Source organism: Triturus cristatus, chromosome 4_1 (assembly GCF_964204655.1).
Source record: "Triturus cristatus chromosome 4_1, aTriCri1.1, whole genome shotgun sequence".
In the NCBI taxonomy this organism is placed as follows: Eukaryota; Metazoa; Chordata; class Amphibia; order Caudata; family Salamandridae; genus Triturus; species Triturus cristatus.
In genome coordinates this window covers 293,818,821-293,832,393 of record NC_140585.1, presented here as the reverse complement: position 1 = coordinate 293,832,393, position 13,573 = coordinate 293,818,821, and the positions used below count along the sequence as shown (strand labels likewise).

The window sequence follows — 13,573 nt, the reverse complement described above, 5'->3', positions numbered from 1 at the left end:
TATTTTCGTTTTCGTTACTCGGCTGATTTTTGGTGAATATTTTAATTTTTGAAAAGTCCACACTTGGAAGAAATTTCAGGAAAAACCAGTCAATGTTACCCTATGGAGAAGATTGATTTATCGGTTTAAAGGTAAGTACTCGACTGGCAGAGTTAAGGTTCTGGGCATAGACTCAGGCGTCTCCCTGGGTCAGGTAGGTACAGTTGGTTCACCCTCAGCGGCACAAGGGCGGCCGGGTGCAGAGAGAGTTAGGCCCAATGTTATCCTATGAGATGTAGGGGGGCCTTGGTTGGTGGCTGCTGACTAGCAGGCCACGTGGCTGTGGGAGCTGGGCTCCTGGTCACTTATCCAGGGCAAGTGGGGAAGTAGATAGATGTAGAGGTTGCACTGCCAGGGTCACTCGGACGGCTGGGTGCAGAGTGCTTTTGAGCATTCGGGCGCTCAATTGATTTGAATGGGAAATCTCTGGTTTAGAAAAAGACTGCAAGCTCGGGGACGAAGATTCTTCAGGTGCCACCACCACTTCGAGAGGTAAGTTGGGTAGTTGGAGGATAGGTAGGTACCCCGGGATTGGGCACAGGGGGCCGCGGAGCGCCGGGTGCAGGGGTACCTTTTGGTGTCGGGAAATCTTACCCTCTGTTGATCGCGGTTGGGGGGGCACCTGGTTCTGAGGCTGCAGGCTTCTTCAGGAGTGTCGAGGGAGGTCCTTGGGTGCCGGACTCGGGGTCACAGTCGCCGTGGGGTCGTCCTTGTGGTCTTTGTTCACTCTGGCACAGGCCAGGCTTGGTGGGTGCAGAGTGTGAAGGGTTCGCGGTTCCTGGCTGCTGCCAGGGATTAGAAGTAGATTTGAGTAGAGCCTCTACTCATGGGAGTCCCAGGGGTTTAGAGTCAAAAGGTAGCCAGGTCCTCCAGGGTTTGTGAGGTTGCTGGCAACAAGAGATGCCGGGTTGGAGCAGGAGCAGGTTCGAGGGTCGACAGGCCAGAGGCTCCAACGTTTGGGAGTTGCACAGCCCTCAGTCTTTTCATGTTTCGCTCAAAGAGTGAAGGGCCCTGTAATTTCTCCTTCTCATTCACATATGAAAAGAATGAGGGCTAATCAAAAAATGAATTAGAGCTGGACGTAGAAATGCAGCAGAAGGGCCAGCAAGCGCATTTCTAAGTTGCTCTATGAAGGATGCTTTTGTACTTGACAGATCAGTTTAATCCTACAGGTGCTCTAAAAGGAAGAATGCATTTGAGTCATCCTTGCTGAAAATCACACAGCCATTTATTCTAGGTTGCACTGAGTTTTCAGTCCTCTCCGCCTGCTAGCTTGTTGTTGCAATATGTCTCAATTCTGGAGAATTGTCTGCTATGCTGAAATGCGTGGCCCAGTTCAAATGTTCATCATATTTCCTGGAAAAATATCAAAAGGAAAACAAAGATTTGGTTTTGGGAAAATAATTTATTACACCTTGTAAAAATCAAAACTTTCACATTTGAGTCAAAAAAGAGAGGCTAGGTCTCACTATTTTGCTCAGCCTGTTTTACACGTACTGCTCACAGGTGCTGTCCTGCTACCAATGGGCATGGAAGCTTTGGCCGGCTCTGTTTCCAGCCTGGGTCGGTGCACCTCTCGTTACACAACCTGAAATTCTAGAGCTCCCTCTAGAACACCATATTGATGCCCAATGCAGCATGGACACCTGATCAACACAGCTGAGTGCAGCCCAGAACCCCTGAGCTCAAGCAATCCACAAGCCTCTGCCTCCCAAGTAACTAGGACAACAGGCACACGCCACCTTGCCCGGCAAACACTGCAGCTGTCCTAATGATGAAATGCATTCCATAAGTAAGGATAATGATAAAGTAAGGTGGAATGAATTGATGGTTTACCAACCATGTTTCAAGAAAATCAATTTCACTATCCTTCAAAGAAAGGAAAAAAATGTCTTATCAAGAAGCAGTGTGAATATGGGAAGGGCCTTTAAAAAAGATGTGGAGTTTCCTAAAGTAAAAAAGAGGGTTGAACTGATTGAAGGGAGAGAGGAAGTAGGGTCGGAAAGATTGTGACGGGGAAGTGAATACAACATAAATACTAGTATTTAGAGAGTGAGAGACAGGTAGAGGGACAGAAGGGAAAGGAGAGTGAGAGTGAGAGAGAAGAGCCAGGTTAGGGCTGAGTTTCTCTTTATCTGCCAGTGACTCCCTGTAGAAGCTTGCCGGCACAATTTAGGCTGTCCTGTAGGCATCCCTTGTTATGCCGAGCCAGCCAATATTGAGAAAAATAGCATGGGTCACAATGATGGAACTCGTCTGCAACATCGGAAGTTTTAAAGTAGTATGGAGTGGGAGGGCTAGAAGAGTTACCATAAAGAATGAATACACGTCATTCTGTTCTCTAGCCTCAACAGCTGCAAGAGAGGAACTCCTGCTGGCCAAGAAGACCAATGTCAGTTCAGCTTGAACAGGTGAAAGCATGCCTGATTCTGCAAAGGTATGAGATTACACTTTTGCCTCAGAGGTGGTCAGGGGCTATTGCACATTAGGAAACCGTTTATTGAGGTCCAGTTGGATTACTCTATCTTCTACCACCTCAAAATCAGCTGCTCATGCAGTGTTCTACACCGATGAGCTATTTTGGTCCTCCCTGTCCCTTCCAGCTAGTGGGTCCCCTGACTAGGGAAAGTGATTCGAACAGATTTGCATATCTTTTCATAGGAGACTTCTTGACCTATTTTATACTGTGCCAAATCAAGGTAGATTGAGTAATGATCTTGACAGACCTATATTGGAGAACTGCAGTGTGAGAAAGTGGCTCTGTATATACTGTTCCCAAATAGGTACAGGGTGTACAGAGTCCACAGTCCCCAGAGGTTTGGCAGAGGCTAAAGTTAGATATAACCTTACTCTCTAAAGTGGTAGCTTGGTCGAGCAGTAAGGCAGTATCAGAGGACAGTGTAAAGCATTTGTTGCACACACTCAGTCAGCAAATGGTCTCACACACTCAATAACTGAACTCTAGGCCAATGGTTTATCTACAAAAAATATATGCTTGTTTTATTTTAGAACCAACAATAGGTATTAAAATATACTTTCTCAGAATGAGATGCTTTATATAAATACTTTTGCAATATGCAATTGACTTTTGTAGAAAGTTACAAGTGGTTGCAATAGTCAACAACATTTTAAACACAATAATGCATTGAGCTCAATGGAAGTTTCAAGTTATTTGCAACAGATTACTTTTAGGATTACTTTTGGATTTCCAGGACTGGATCCTAGATTCAGTCCTGGGTCAGTACTTGGAATCAAGTGATAAAAGTCGACTTAATTACTGTGATGATTTTTAGACAATATTTTGCTATTTTAAAAGTTGACAGAAAATATTTCATAGAAAACAGTCAAAGATTCCCTATGGCAGAAAATTCAAGTTGCAGGTATAGTATGTTCTCGTTACTTTTGTAATCCAGTACTGGGTGCCTAGACTCAGTACTGGGACCTTTATCCAAAACAGGTAAGTAATTACGTTTTCAGAAATTATACGATTTTTAAAGAATATTTAAAGTTTGCAGAAATTGACACTTAAAAAGAAATTTCACAGAAAAACAGTCAATGATTTCCTATGGGAGAAAATTGGGTTACTGGTAAGTACAGTTGTAAGTATTTTTCAGAGTCAGTGCTGGGCACCAAGATCCAGCACTGGGAGCTCACCTAATAGCAGGTGAGTATTTTCGTTTTCGTTACTCGGCTGATTTTTGGTGAATATTTTAAGTTTTGAAAAGTCCACACTTGGAAGAAATTTCAGGAAAAACCAGTCAATGTTACCCTATGGAGAAGATTGAGTTATCGGTTTAAAGGTAAGTACTCGACTGGCAGAGTTAAGGTTCTGGGCATAGACTCAGGCATCTCCCAGGGTCAGGTAGGTACAGTTGGTTCACCCTCAGCGGCACAAGGGCGGCCGGGTGCAAAGAGAGTTAGGCCCAATGTTATCCTATGAGAGGTAGGGGGGCCTTGGTTGGTGGCTGCTGACTAGCAGGCCACGTGGCTGTGGGAGCTGGGCTCCTGGTCACTTATCCAGGGCAAGTGGGGAAGTAGATAGATGTAGAGGTTGCACTGCCAGGGCCACTCGGACGGCTGGGTGCAGGGTGCTTTTGAGCATTCGGGCGCTCAATTGATTTGAATGGGAAATCTCTGGTTTAGAAAAAGACTGCAAGCTCGGGGACGAAGATTCTTCAGGTGCCACCACCACTTCGAGAGGTAAGTTGGGTAGTTGGAGGATAGGTAGGTACCCCGGGATTGGGCACAGGGGGCCGCGGAGCGCCGGGTGCAGGGGTACCTTTTGGTGTCGGGAAATCTTACCCTCTGTTGATCGCGGTTGGGGGGGCACCTGGTTCTGAGGCTGCAGGCTTCTTCAGGAGTGTCGAGGGAGGTCCTTGGGTGCCGGACTCGGGGTCACAGTTGCCGTGGGGTCGTCCTTGTGGTCTTTGTTCACTCTGGCACAGGCCAGGCTTGGTGGGTGCAGAGTGTGAAGGGTTCGCGGTTCCGGGCTGCTGCCAGGGATTAGAAGTAGATTTGAGTAGAGCCTCTACTTATGGGAGTCCCAGGGGTTTAGAGTCAAAAGGTAGCCAGGTCCTCCAGGGTTTGTGAGGTTGCTGGCCACAAGAGATGCTGGGTTGGAGCAGGAGCAGGTTCGAGGGTCGACAGGCCAGAGGCTCCAACGTTTGGGAGTTGCACAGCCCTCAGTCTTTTCATGTTTCGCTCAAAGAGTGAAGGGCCCTGTAATTTCTCCTTCTCATTCACATATGAAAAGAATGAGGGCTAATCAAAAAATGAATTAGAGCTGGACGTAGAAATGCAGCAGAAGGGCCAGCAAGCGCATTTCTAAGTTGCTCTATGAAGGATGCTTTTGTACTTGACAGATCAGTTTAATCCAACAGGTGCTCTAAAAGGAAGAATGCATTTGAGTCATCCTTGCTGAAAATCACACAGCCATTTATTCTAGGTTGCACTGAGTTTTCAGTCCTCTCCGCCTGCTAGCTTGTTGTTGCAATATGTCTCAATTCTGGAGAATTGTCTGCTATGCTGAAATGCGTGGCCCAGTTCAAATGTTCATCATATTTCCTGGAAAAATATCAAAAGGAAAACAAAGATTTGGTTTTGGGAAAATAATTTATTACACCTTGTAAAAATCAAAACTTTCACATTTGAGTCAAAAAAGAGAGGCTAGGTCTCACTATTTTGCTCAGGCTGTTTTACACGTACTGCTCACAGGTGCTGTCCTGCTACCAATGGGCATGGAAGCTTTGGCCGGCTCTGTTTCCAGCCTGGGTCGCTGCACCTCTCGTTACACAACCTGAAATTCTAGAGCTCCCTCTAGAACACCATATTGATGCCCAATGCAGCATGGACACCTGATCAACACAGCTGAGTGCAGCCCAGAACCCCTGAGCTCAAGCAATCCACAAGCCTCTGCCTCCCAAGTAACTAGGACAACAGGCACACGCCACCTTGCCCGGCAAACACTGCAGCTGTCCTAATGATGAAATGCATTCCATAAGTAAGGATAATGATAAAGTAAGGTGGAATGAATTGATGGTTTACCAACCATGTTTCAAGAAAATCAATTTCACTATCCTTCAAAGAAAGGAAAAAAATGTCTTATCAAGAAGCAGTGTGAATATGGGAAGGGCCTTTAAAAAAGATGTGGAGTTTCCTAAAGTAAAAAAGAGGGTTGAACTGATTGAAGGGAGAGAGGAAGTAGGGTCGGAAAGATTGTGACGGGGAAGTGAATACAACATAAATACTAGTATTTAGAGAGTGAGAGACAGGTAGAGGGACAGAAGGGAAAGGAGAGTGAGAGTGAGAGAGAAGAGCCAGGTTAGGGCTGAGTTTCTCTTTATCTGCCAGTGACTCCCTGTAGAAGCTTGCCGGCACAATTTAGGCTGTCCTGTAGGCATCCCTTGTTATGCCGAGCCAGCCAATATTGAGAAAAATAGCATGGGTCACAATGATGGAACTCGTCTGCAACATCAGAAGTTTTAAAGTAGTATGGAGTGGGAGGGCTAGAAGAGTTACCATAAAGAATGAATACACGTCATTCTGTTCTCTAGCCTCAACAGCTGCAAGAGAGGAACTCCTGCTGGCCAAGAAGACCAATGTCAGTTCAGCTTGAACAGGTGAAAGCATGCCTGATTCTGCAAAGGTATGAGATTACACTTTTGCCTCAGAGGTGGTCAGGGGCTATTGCACATTAGGAAACCGTTTATTGAGGTCCAGTTGGATTACTCTATCTTCTACCACCTCAAAATCAGCTGCTCATGCAGTGTTCTACACCGATGAGCTATTTTGGTCCTCCCTGTCCCTTCCAGCTAGTGGGTCCCCTGACTAGGGAAAGTGATTCGAACAGATTTGCATATCTTTTCATAGGAGACTTCTTGACCTATTTTATACTGTGCCAAATCAAGGTAGATTGAGTAATGATCTTGACAGACCTATATTGGAGAACTGCAGTGTGAGAAAGTGGCTCTGTATATACTGTTCCCAAATAGGTACAGGGTGTACAGAGTCCACAGTCCCCAGAGGTTTGGCAGAGGCTAAAGTTAGATATAACCTTACTCTCTAAAGTGGTAGCTTGGTCGAGCAGTAAGGCAGTATCAGAGGACAGTGTAAAGCATTTGTTGCACACACTCAGTCAGCAAATGGTCTCACACACTCAATAACTGAACTCTAGGCCAATGGTTTATCTACAAAAAATATATGCTTGTTTTATTTTAGAACCAACAATAGGTATTAAAATATACTTTCTCAGAATGAGATGCTTTATATAAATACTTTTGCAATATGCAATTGACTTTTGTAGAAAGTTACAAGTGGTTGCAATAGTCAACAACATTTTAAACACAATAATGCATTGAGCTCAATGGAAGTTTCAAGTTATTTGCAACAGATTACTTTTAGGATTACTTTTGGATTTCCAGGACTGGATCCTAGATTCAGTCCTGGGTCAGTACTTGGAATCAAGTGATAAAAGTCGACTTAATTACTGTGATGATTTTTAGACAATATTTTGCTATTTTAAAAGTTGACAGAAAATATTTCATAGAAAACAGTCAAAGATTCCCTATGGCAGAAAATTCAAGTTGCAGGTATAGTATGTTCTCGTTACTTTTGTAATCCAGTACTGGGTGCCTAGACTCAGTACTGGGACCTTTATCCAAAACAGGTAAGTAATTACGTTTTCAGAAATTATACGATTTTTAAAGAATATTTAAAGTTTGCAGAAATTGACACTTAAAAAGAAATTTCACAGAAAAACAGTCAATGATTTCCTATGGGAGAAAATTGGGTTACTGGTAAGTACAGTTGTAAGTATTTTTCAGAGTCAGTGCTGGGCACCAAGATCCAGCACTGGGAGCTCACCTAATAGCAGGTGAGTATTTTCGTTTTCGTTACTCGGCTGATTTTTGGTGAATATTTTAAGTTTTGAAAAGTCCACACTTGGAAGAAATTTCAGGAAAAACCAGTCAATGTTACCCTATGGAGAAGATTGAGTTATCGGTTTAAAGGTAAGTACTCGACTGGCAGAGTTAAGGTTCTGGGCATAGACACAGGCATCTCCCAGGGTCAGGTAGGTACAGTTGGTTCACCCTCAGCGGCACAAGGGCGGCCGGGTGCAAAGAGAGTTAGGCCCAATGTTATCCTATGAGAGGTAGGGGGGCCTTGGTTGGTGGCTGCTGACTAGCAGGCCACGTGGCTGTGGGAGCTGGGCTCCTGGTCACTTATCCAGGGCAAGTGGGGAAGTAGATAGATGTAGAGGTTGCACTGCCAGGGCCACTCGGACGGCTGGGTGCAGGGTGCTTTTGAGCATTCGGGCGCTCAATTGATTTGAATGGGAAATCTCTGGTTTAGAAAAAGACTGCAAGCTCGGGGACGAAGATTCTTCAGGTGCCACCACCACTTCGAGAGGTAAGTTGGGTAGTTGGAGGATAGGTAGGTACCCCGGGATTGGGCACAGGGGGCCGCGGAGCGCCGGGTGCAGGGGTACCTTTTGGTGTCGGGAAATCTTACCCTCTGTTGATCGCGGTTGGGGGGGCACCTGGTTCTGAGGCTGCAGGCTTCTTCAGGAGTGTCGAGGGAGGTCCTTGGGTGCCGGACTCGGGGTCACAGTCGCCGTGGGGTCGTCCTTGTGGTCTTTGTTCACTCTGGCACAGGCCAGGCTTGGTGGGTGCAGAGTGTGAAGGGTTCGCGGTTCCGGGCTGCTGCCAGGGATTAGAAGTAGATTTGAGTAGAGCCTCTACTTATGGGAGTCCCAGGGGTTTAGAGTCAAAAGGTAGCCAGGTCCTCCAGGGTTTGTGAGGTTGCTGGCCACAAGAGATGCCGGGTTGGAGCAGGAGCAGGTTCGAGGGTCGACAGGCCAGAGGCTCCAACGTTTGGGAGTTGCACAGCCCTCAGTCTTTTCATGTTTCGCTCAAAGAGTGAAGGGCCCTGTAATTTCTCCTTCTCATTCACATATGAAAAGAATGAGGGCTAATCAAAAAATGAATTAGAGCTGGACGTAGAAATGCAGCAGAAGGGCCAGCAAGCGCATTTCTAAGTTGCTCTATGAAGGATGCTTTTGTACTTGACAGATCAGTTTAATCCTACAGGTGCTCTAAAAGGAAGAATGCATTTGAGTCATCCTTGCTGAAAATCACACAGCCATTTATTCTAGGTTGCACTGAGTTTTCAGTCCTCTCCGCCTGCTAGCTTGTTGTTGCAATATGTCTTAATTCTGGAGAATTGTCTGCTATGCTGAAATGCGTGGCCCAGTTCAAATGTTCATCATATTTCCTGGAAAAATATCAAAAGGAAAACAAAGATTTGGTTTTGGGAAAATAATTTATTACTCCTTGTAAAAATCAAAACTTTCACATTTGAGTCAAAAAAGAGAGGCTAGGTCTCACTATTGTGCTCAGGCTGTTTTACACGTACTGCTCACAGATGCTGTCCTGCTACCAATAGGCATGGAAGCTTTGGCCTGCTCTGTTTCCAGCCTGGGTCGGTGCACCTCTCGTTACACAACCTGAAATTCTAGAGCTCCCTCTAGAACACCATATTGATGCCCAATGCAGCATGGACACCTGATCAACACAGCTGAGTGCAGCCCAGAACCCCTGAGCTCAAGCAATCCACAAGCCTCTGCCTCCCAAGTAACTAGGACAACAGGCACACACCACCTTGCCCGGCAAACACTGCAGCTGTCCTAATGATGAAATGCATTCCATAAGTAAGGATAATGATAAAGTAAGGTGGAATGAATTGATGGTTTACCAACCATGTTTCAAGAAAATCAATTTCACTATCCTTCAAAGAAAGGAAAAAAATGTCTTATCAAGAAGCAGTGTGAATATGGGAAGGGCCTTTAAAAAAGATGTGGAGTTTCCTAAAGTAAAAAAGAGGGTTGAACTGATTGAAGGGAGAGAGGAAGTAGGGTCGGAAAGATTGTGACGGGGAAGTGAATACAACATAAATACTAGTATTTAGAGAGTGAGAGACAGGTAGAGGGACAGAAGGGAAAGGAGAGTGAGAGTGAGAGAGAAGAGCCAGGTTAGGGCTGAGTTTCTCTTTATCTGCCAGTGACTCCCTGTAGAAGCTTGCCGGCACAATTTAGGCTGTCCTGTAGGCATCCCTTGTTATGCCGAGCCAGCCAATATTGAGAAAAATAGCATGGGTCACAATGATGGAACTCGTCTGCAACATTGGAAGTTTTAAAGTAGTATGGAGTGGGAGGGCTAGAAGAGTTACCATAAAGAATGAATACACGTCATTCTGTTCTCTAGCCTCAACAGCTGCAAGAGAGGAACTCCTGCTGGCCAAGAAGACCAATGTCAGTTCAGCTTGAACAGGTGAAAGCATGCCTGATTCTGCAAAGGTATGAGATTACACTTTTGCGTCAGAGGTGGTCAGGGGCTATTGCACATTAGGAAACCGTTTATTGAGGTCCAGTTGGATTACTCTATCTTCTACCACCTCAAAATCAGCTGCTCATGCAGTGTTCTATACCGATGAGCTATTTTGGTCCTCCCTGCCCCTTCCAGCTAGTGGGTCCCCTGACTAGGGAAAGTGATTCGAACAGATTTGCATATCTTTTCATAGGAGACTTCTTGACCTATTTTATACTGTGCTAAATCAAGGTAGATTGAGTAATGATCTTGACAGACCTATATTGGAGAACTGCAGTGTGAGAAAGTGGCTCTGTATATACTGTTCCCAAATAGGTACAGGGTGTACAGAGTCCACAGTCCCCAGAGGTTTGGCAGAGGCTAGAGTTAGATATAACCTTACTCTCTAAAGTGGTAGCTTGGTCGAGCAGTAAGGCAGTATCAGAGGACAGTGTAAAGCATTTGTTGCACACACTCAGTCAGCAAATGGTCTCACACACTCAATAACTGAACTCTAGGCCAATGGTTTATCTACAAAAAAGATATGCTTGTTTTATTTTAGAACCAACAATAGGTATTAAAATATACTTTCTCAGAATGAGATGCTTTATATAAATACTTTTGCAATATGCAATTGACTTTTGTAGAAAGTTACAAGTGGTTGCAATAGGCAACAACATTTTAAACACAATAATGCATTGAGCTCAATGGAAGTTTCAAGTTATTTGCAACAGATTACTTTTAGGATTACTTTTGGATTTCCAGGACTGGATCCTAGATTCAGTCCTGGGTCAGTACTTGGAATCAAGTGATAAAAGTCGACTTAATTACTGTGATGATTTTTAGACAATATTTTGCTATTTTAAAAGTTGACAGAAAATATTTCATAGAAAACAGTCTAAGATTCCCTATGGCAGAAAATTCAAGTTGCAGGTATAGTATGTTCTCGTTACTTTTGTAATCCAGTACTGGGTGCCTAGACTCAGTACTGGGACCTTTACCCAAAACAGGTAAGTAATTACGTTTTCAGAAATTATACGATTTTTAAAGAATATTTAAAGTTTGCAGAAAATTGACACTTAGAAGAAATTTCACAGAAAAACAGTCAATGATTTCCTACGGGAGAAAATTGGGTTACTGGTAAGTACAGTTGTAAGTATTTTTCAGAGTCAGTGCTGGGCACCAAGATCCAGCACTGGGAGCTCACCTAATAGCAGGTGAGTATTTTCGTTTTCGTTACTCGGCTGATTTTTGGTGAATATTTTAAGTTTTGAAAAGTCCACACTTGGAAGAAATTTCAGGAAAAACCAGTCAATGTTACCCTATGGAGAAGATTGAGTTATCGGTTTAAAGGTAAGTACTCGACTGGCAGAGTTAAGGTTCTGGGCATAGACTCAGGCGTCTCCCAGGGTCAGGTAGGTACAGTTGGTTCACCCTCAGCGGCACAAGGGCGGCCGGGTGCAGAGAGAGTTAGGCCCAATGTTATCCTATGAGAGGTAGGGGGGCCTTGGTTGGTGGCTGCTGACTAGCAGGCCACGTGGCTGTGGGAGCTGGGCTCCTGGTCACTTATCCAGGGCAAGTGGGGAAGTAGATAGATGTAGAGGTTGCACTGCCAGGGCCACTCGGACGGCTGGGTGCAGAGTGCTTTTGAGCATTCGGGCGCTCAATTGATTTGAATGGGAAATCTCTGGTTTAGAAAAAGACTGCAAGCTCGGGGACGAAGATTCTTCAGGTGCCACCACCACTTCGAGAGGTAAGTTGGGTAGTTGGAGGATAGGTAGGTACCCCGGGATTGGGCACAGGGGGCCGCGGAGCGCCGGGTGCAGGGGTACCTTTTGGTGTCGGGAAATCTTACCCTCTGTTGATCGCGGTTGGGGGGGCACCTGGTTCTGAGGCTGCAGGCTTCTTCAGGAGTGTCGAGGGAGGTCCTTGGGTGCCGGACTCGGGGTCACAGTCGCCGTGGGGTCGTCCTTGTGGTCTTTGTTCACTCTGGCACAGGCCAGGCTTGGTGGGTGCAGAGTGTGAAGGGTTCGCGGTTCCGGGCTGCTGCCAGGGATTAGAAGTAGATTTGAGTAGAGCCTCTACTCATGGGAGTCCCAGGGGTTTAGAGTCAAAAGGTAGCCAGGTCCTCCAGGGTTTGTGAGGTTGCTGGCAACAAGAGATGCCGGGTTGGAGCAGGAGCAGGTTCGAGGGTCGACAGGCCAGAGGCTCCAACGTTTGGGAGTTGCACAGCCCTCAGTCTTTTCATGTTTCGCTCAAAGAGTGAAGGGCCCTGTAATTTCTCCTTCTCATTCACATATGAAAAGAATGAGGGCTAATCAAAAAATGAATTAGAGCTGGACGTAGAAATGCAGCAGAAGGGCCAGCAAGCGCATTTCTAAGTTGCTCTATGAAGGATGCTTTTGTACTTGACAGATCAGTTTAATCCTACAGGTGCTCTAAAAGGAAGAATGCATTTGAGTCATCCTTGCTGAAAATCACACAGCCATTTATTCTAGGTTGCACTGAGTTTTCAGTCCTCTCCGCCTGCTAGCTTGTTGTTGCAATATGTCTCAATTCTGGAGAATTGTCTGCTATGCTGAAATGCGTGGCCCAGTTCAAATGTTCATCATATTTCCTGGAAAAATATCAAAAGGAAAACAAAGATTTGGTTTTGGGAAAATAATTTATTACACCTTGTAAAAATCAAAACTTTCACATTTGAGTCAAAAAAGAGAGGCTAGGTCTCACTATTTTGCTCAGGCTGTTTTACACGTACTGCTCACAGGTGCTGTCCTGCTACCAATGGGCATGGAAGCTTTGGCCGGCTCTGTTTCCAGCCTGGGTCGGTGCACCTCTCGTTACACAACCTGAAATTCTAGAGCTCCCTCTAGAACACCATATTGATGCCCAATGCAGCATGGACACCTGATCAACACAGCTGAGTGCAGCCCAGAACCCCTGAGCTCAAACAATCCACAAGCCTCTGCCTCCCAAGTAACTAGGACAACAGGCACACGCCACCTTGCCCGGCAAACACTGCAGCTGTCCTAATGATGAAATGCATTCCATAAGTAAGGATAATGATAAAGTAAGGTGGAATGAATTGATGGTTTACCAACCATGTTTCAAGAAAATCAATTTCACTATCCTTCAAAGAAAGGAAAAAAATGTCTTATCAAGAAGCAGTGTGAATATGGGAAGGGCCTTTAAAAAAGATGTGGAGTTTCCTAAAGTAAAAAAGAGGGTTGAACTGATTGAAGGGAGAGAGGAAGTAGGGTCGGAAAGATTGTGACGGGGAAGTGAATACAACATAAATACTAGTATTTAGAGAGTGAGAGACAGGTAGAGGGACAGAAGGGAAAGGAGAGTGAGAGTGAGAGAGAAGAGCCAGGTTAGGGCTGAGTTTCTCTTTATCTGCCAGTGACTCCCTGTAGAAGCTTGCAGGCACAATTTAGGCTGTCCTGTAGGCATCCCTTGTTATGCCGAGCCAGCCAATATTGAGAAAAATAGCATGGGTCACAATGATGGAACTCGTCTGCAACATCGGAAGTTTTAAAGTAGTATGGAGTGGGAGGGCTAGAAGAGTTACCATAAAGAATGAATACACGTCATTCTGTTCTCTAGCCTCAACAGCTGCAAGAGAGGAACTCCTGCTGGCCAAGAAGACCAATGTCAGTTCAGCTTGAACA

The 13,573-nt window shown here is 45.2% G+C and overlaps 4 non-coding genes across 4 annotated transcripts; all 4 read right to left on the bottom strand.

The window, feature by feature from the left end:
- Window positions 1-1,491: 1,491 nt before the first annotated feature.
- Window positions 1,492-1,791, bottom strand: LOC146854364 (signal recognition particle RNA). The gene has a single exon (XR_014981657.1).
- A 3,408-nt stretch (window positions 1,792-5,199) lies between these two features.
- Window positions 5,200-5,499, bottom strand: LOC146854363 (signal recognition particle RNA). The gene has a single exon (XR_014959337.1).
- Window positions 5,500-8,907: 3,408 nt separating this feature from the next.
- On the bottom strand, window positions 8,908-9,207 carry LOC146854362 (signal recognition particle RNA). The gene has a single exon (XR_014981564.1).
- A 3,408-nt stretch (window positions 9,208-12,615) lies between these two features.
- Window positions 12,616-12,915, bottom strand: LOC146854361 (signal recognition particle RNA). The gene has a single exon (XR_014959329.1).
- Between the last annotated feature and the right edge of the window lie 658 nt (window positions 12,916-13,573).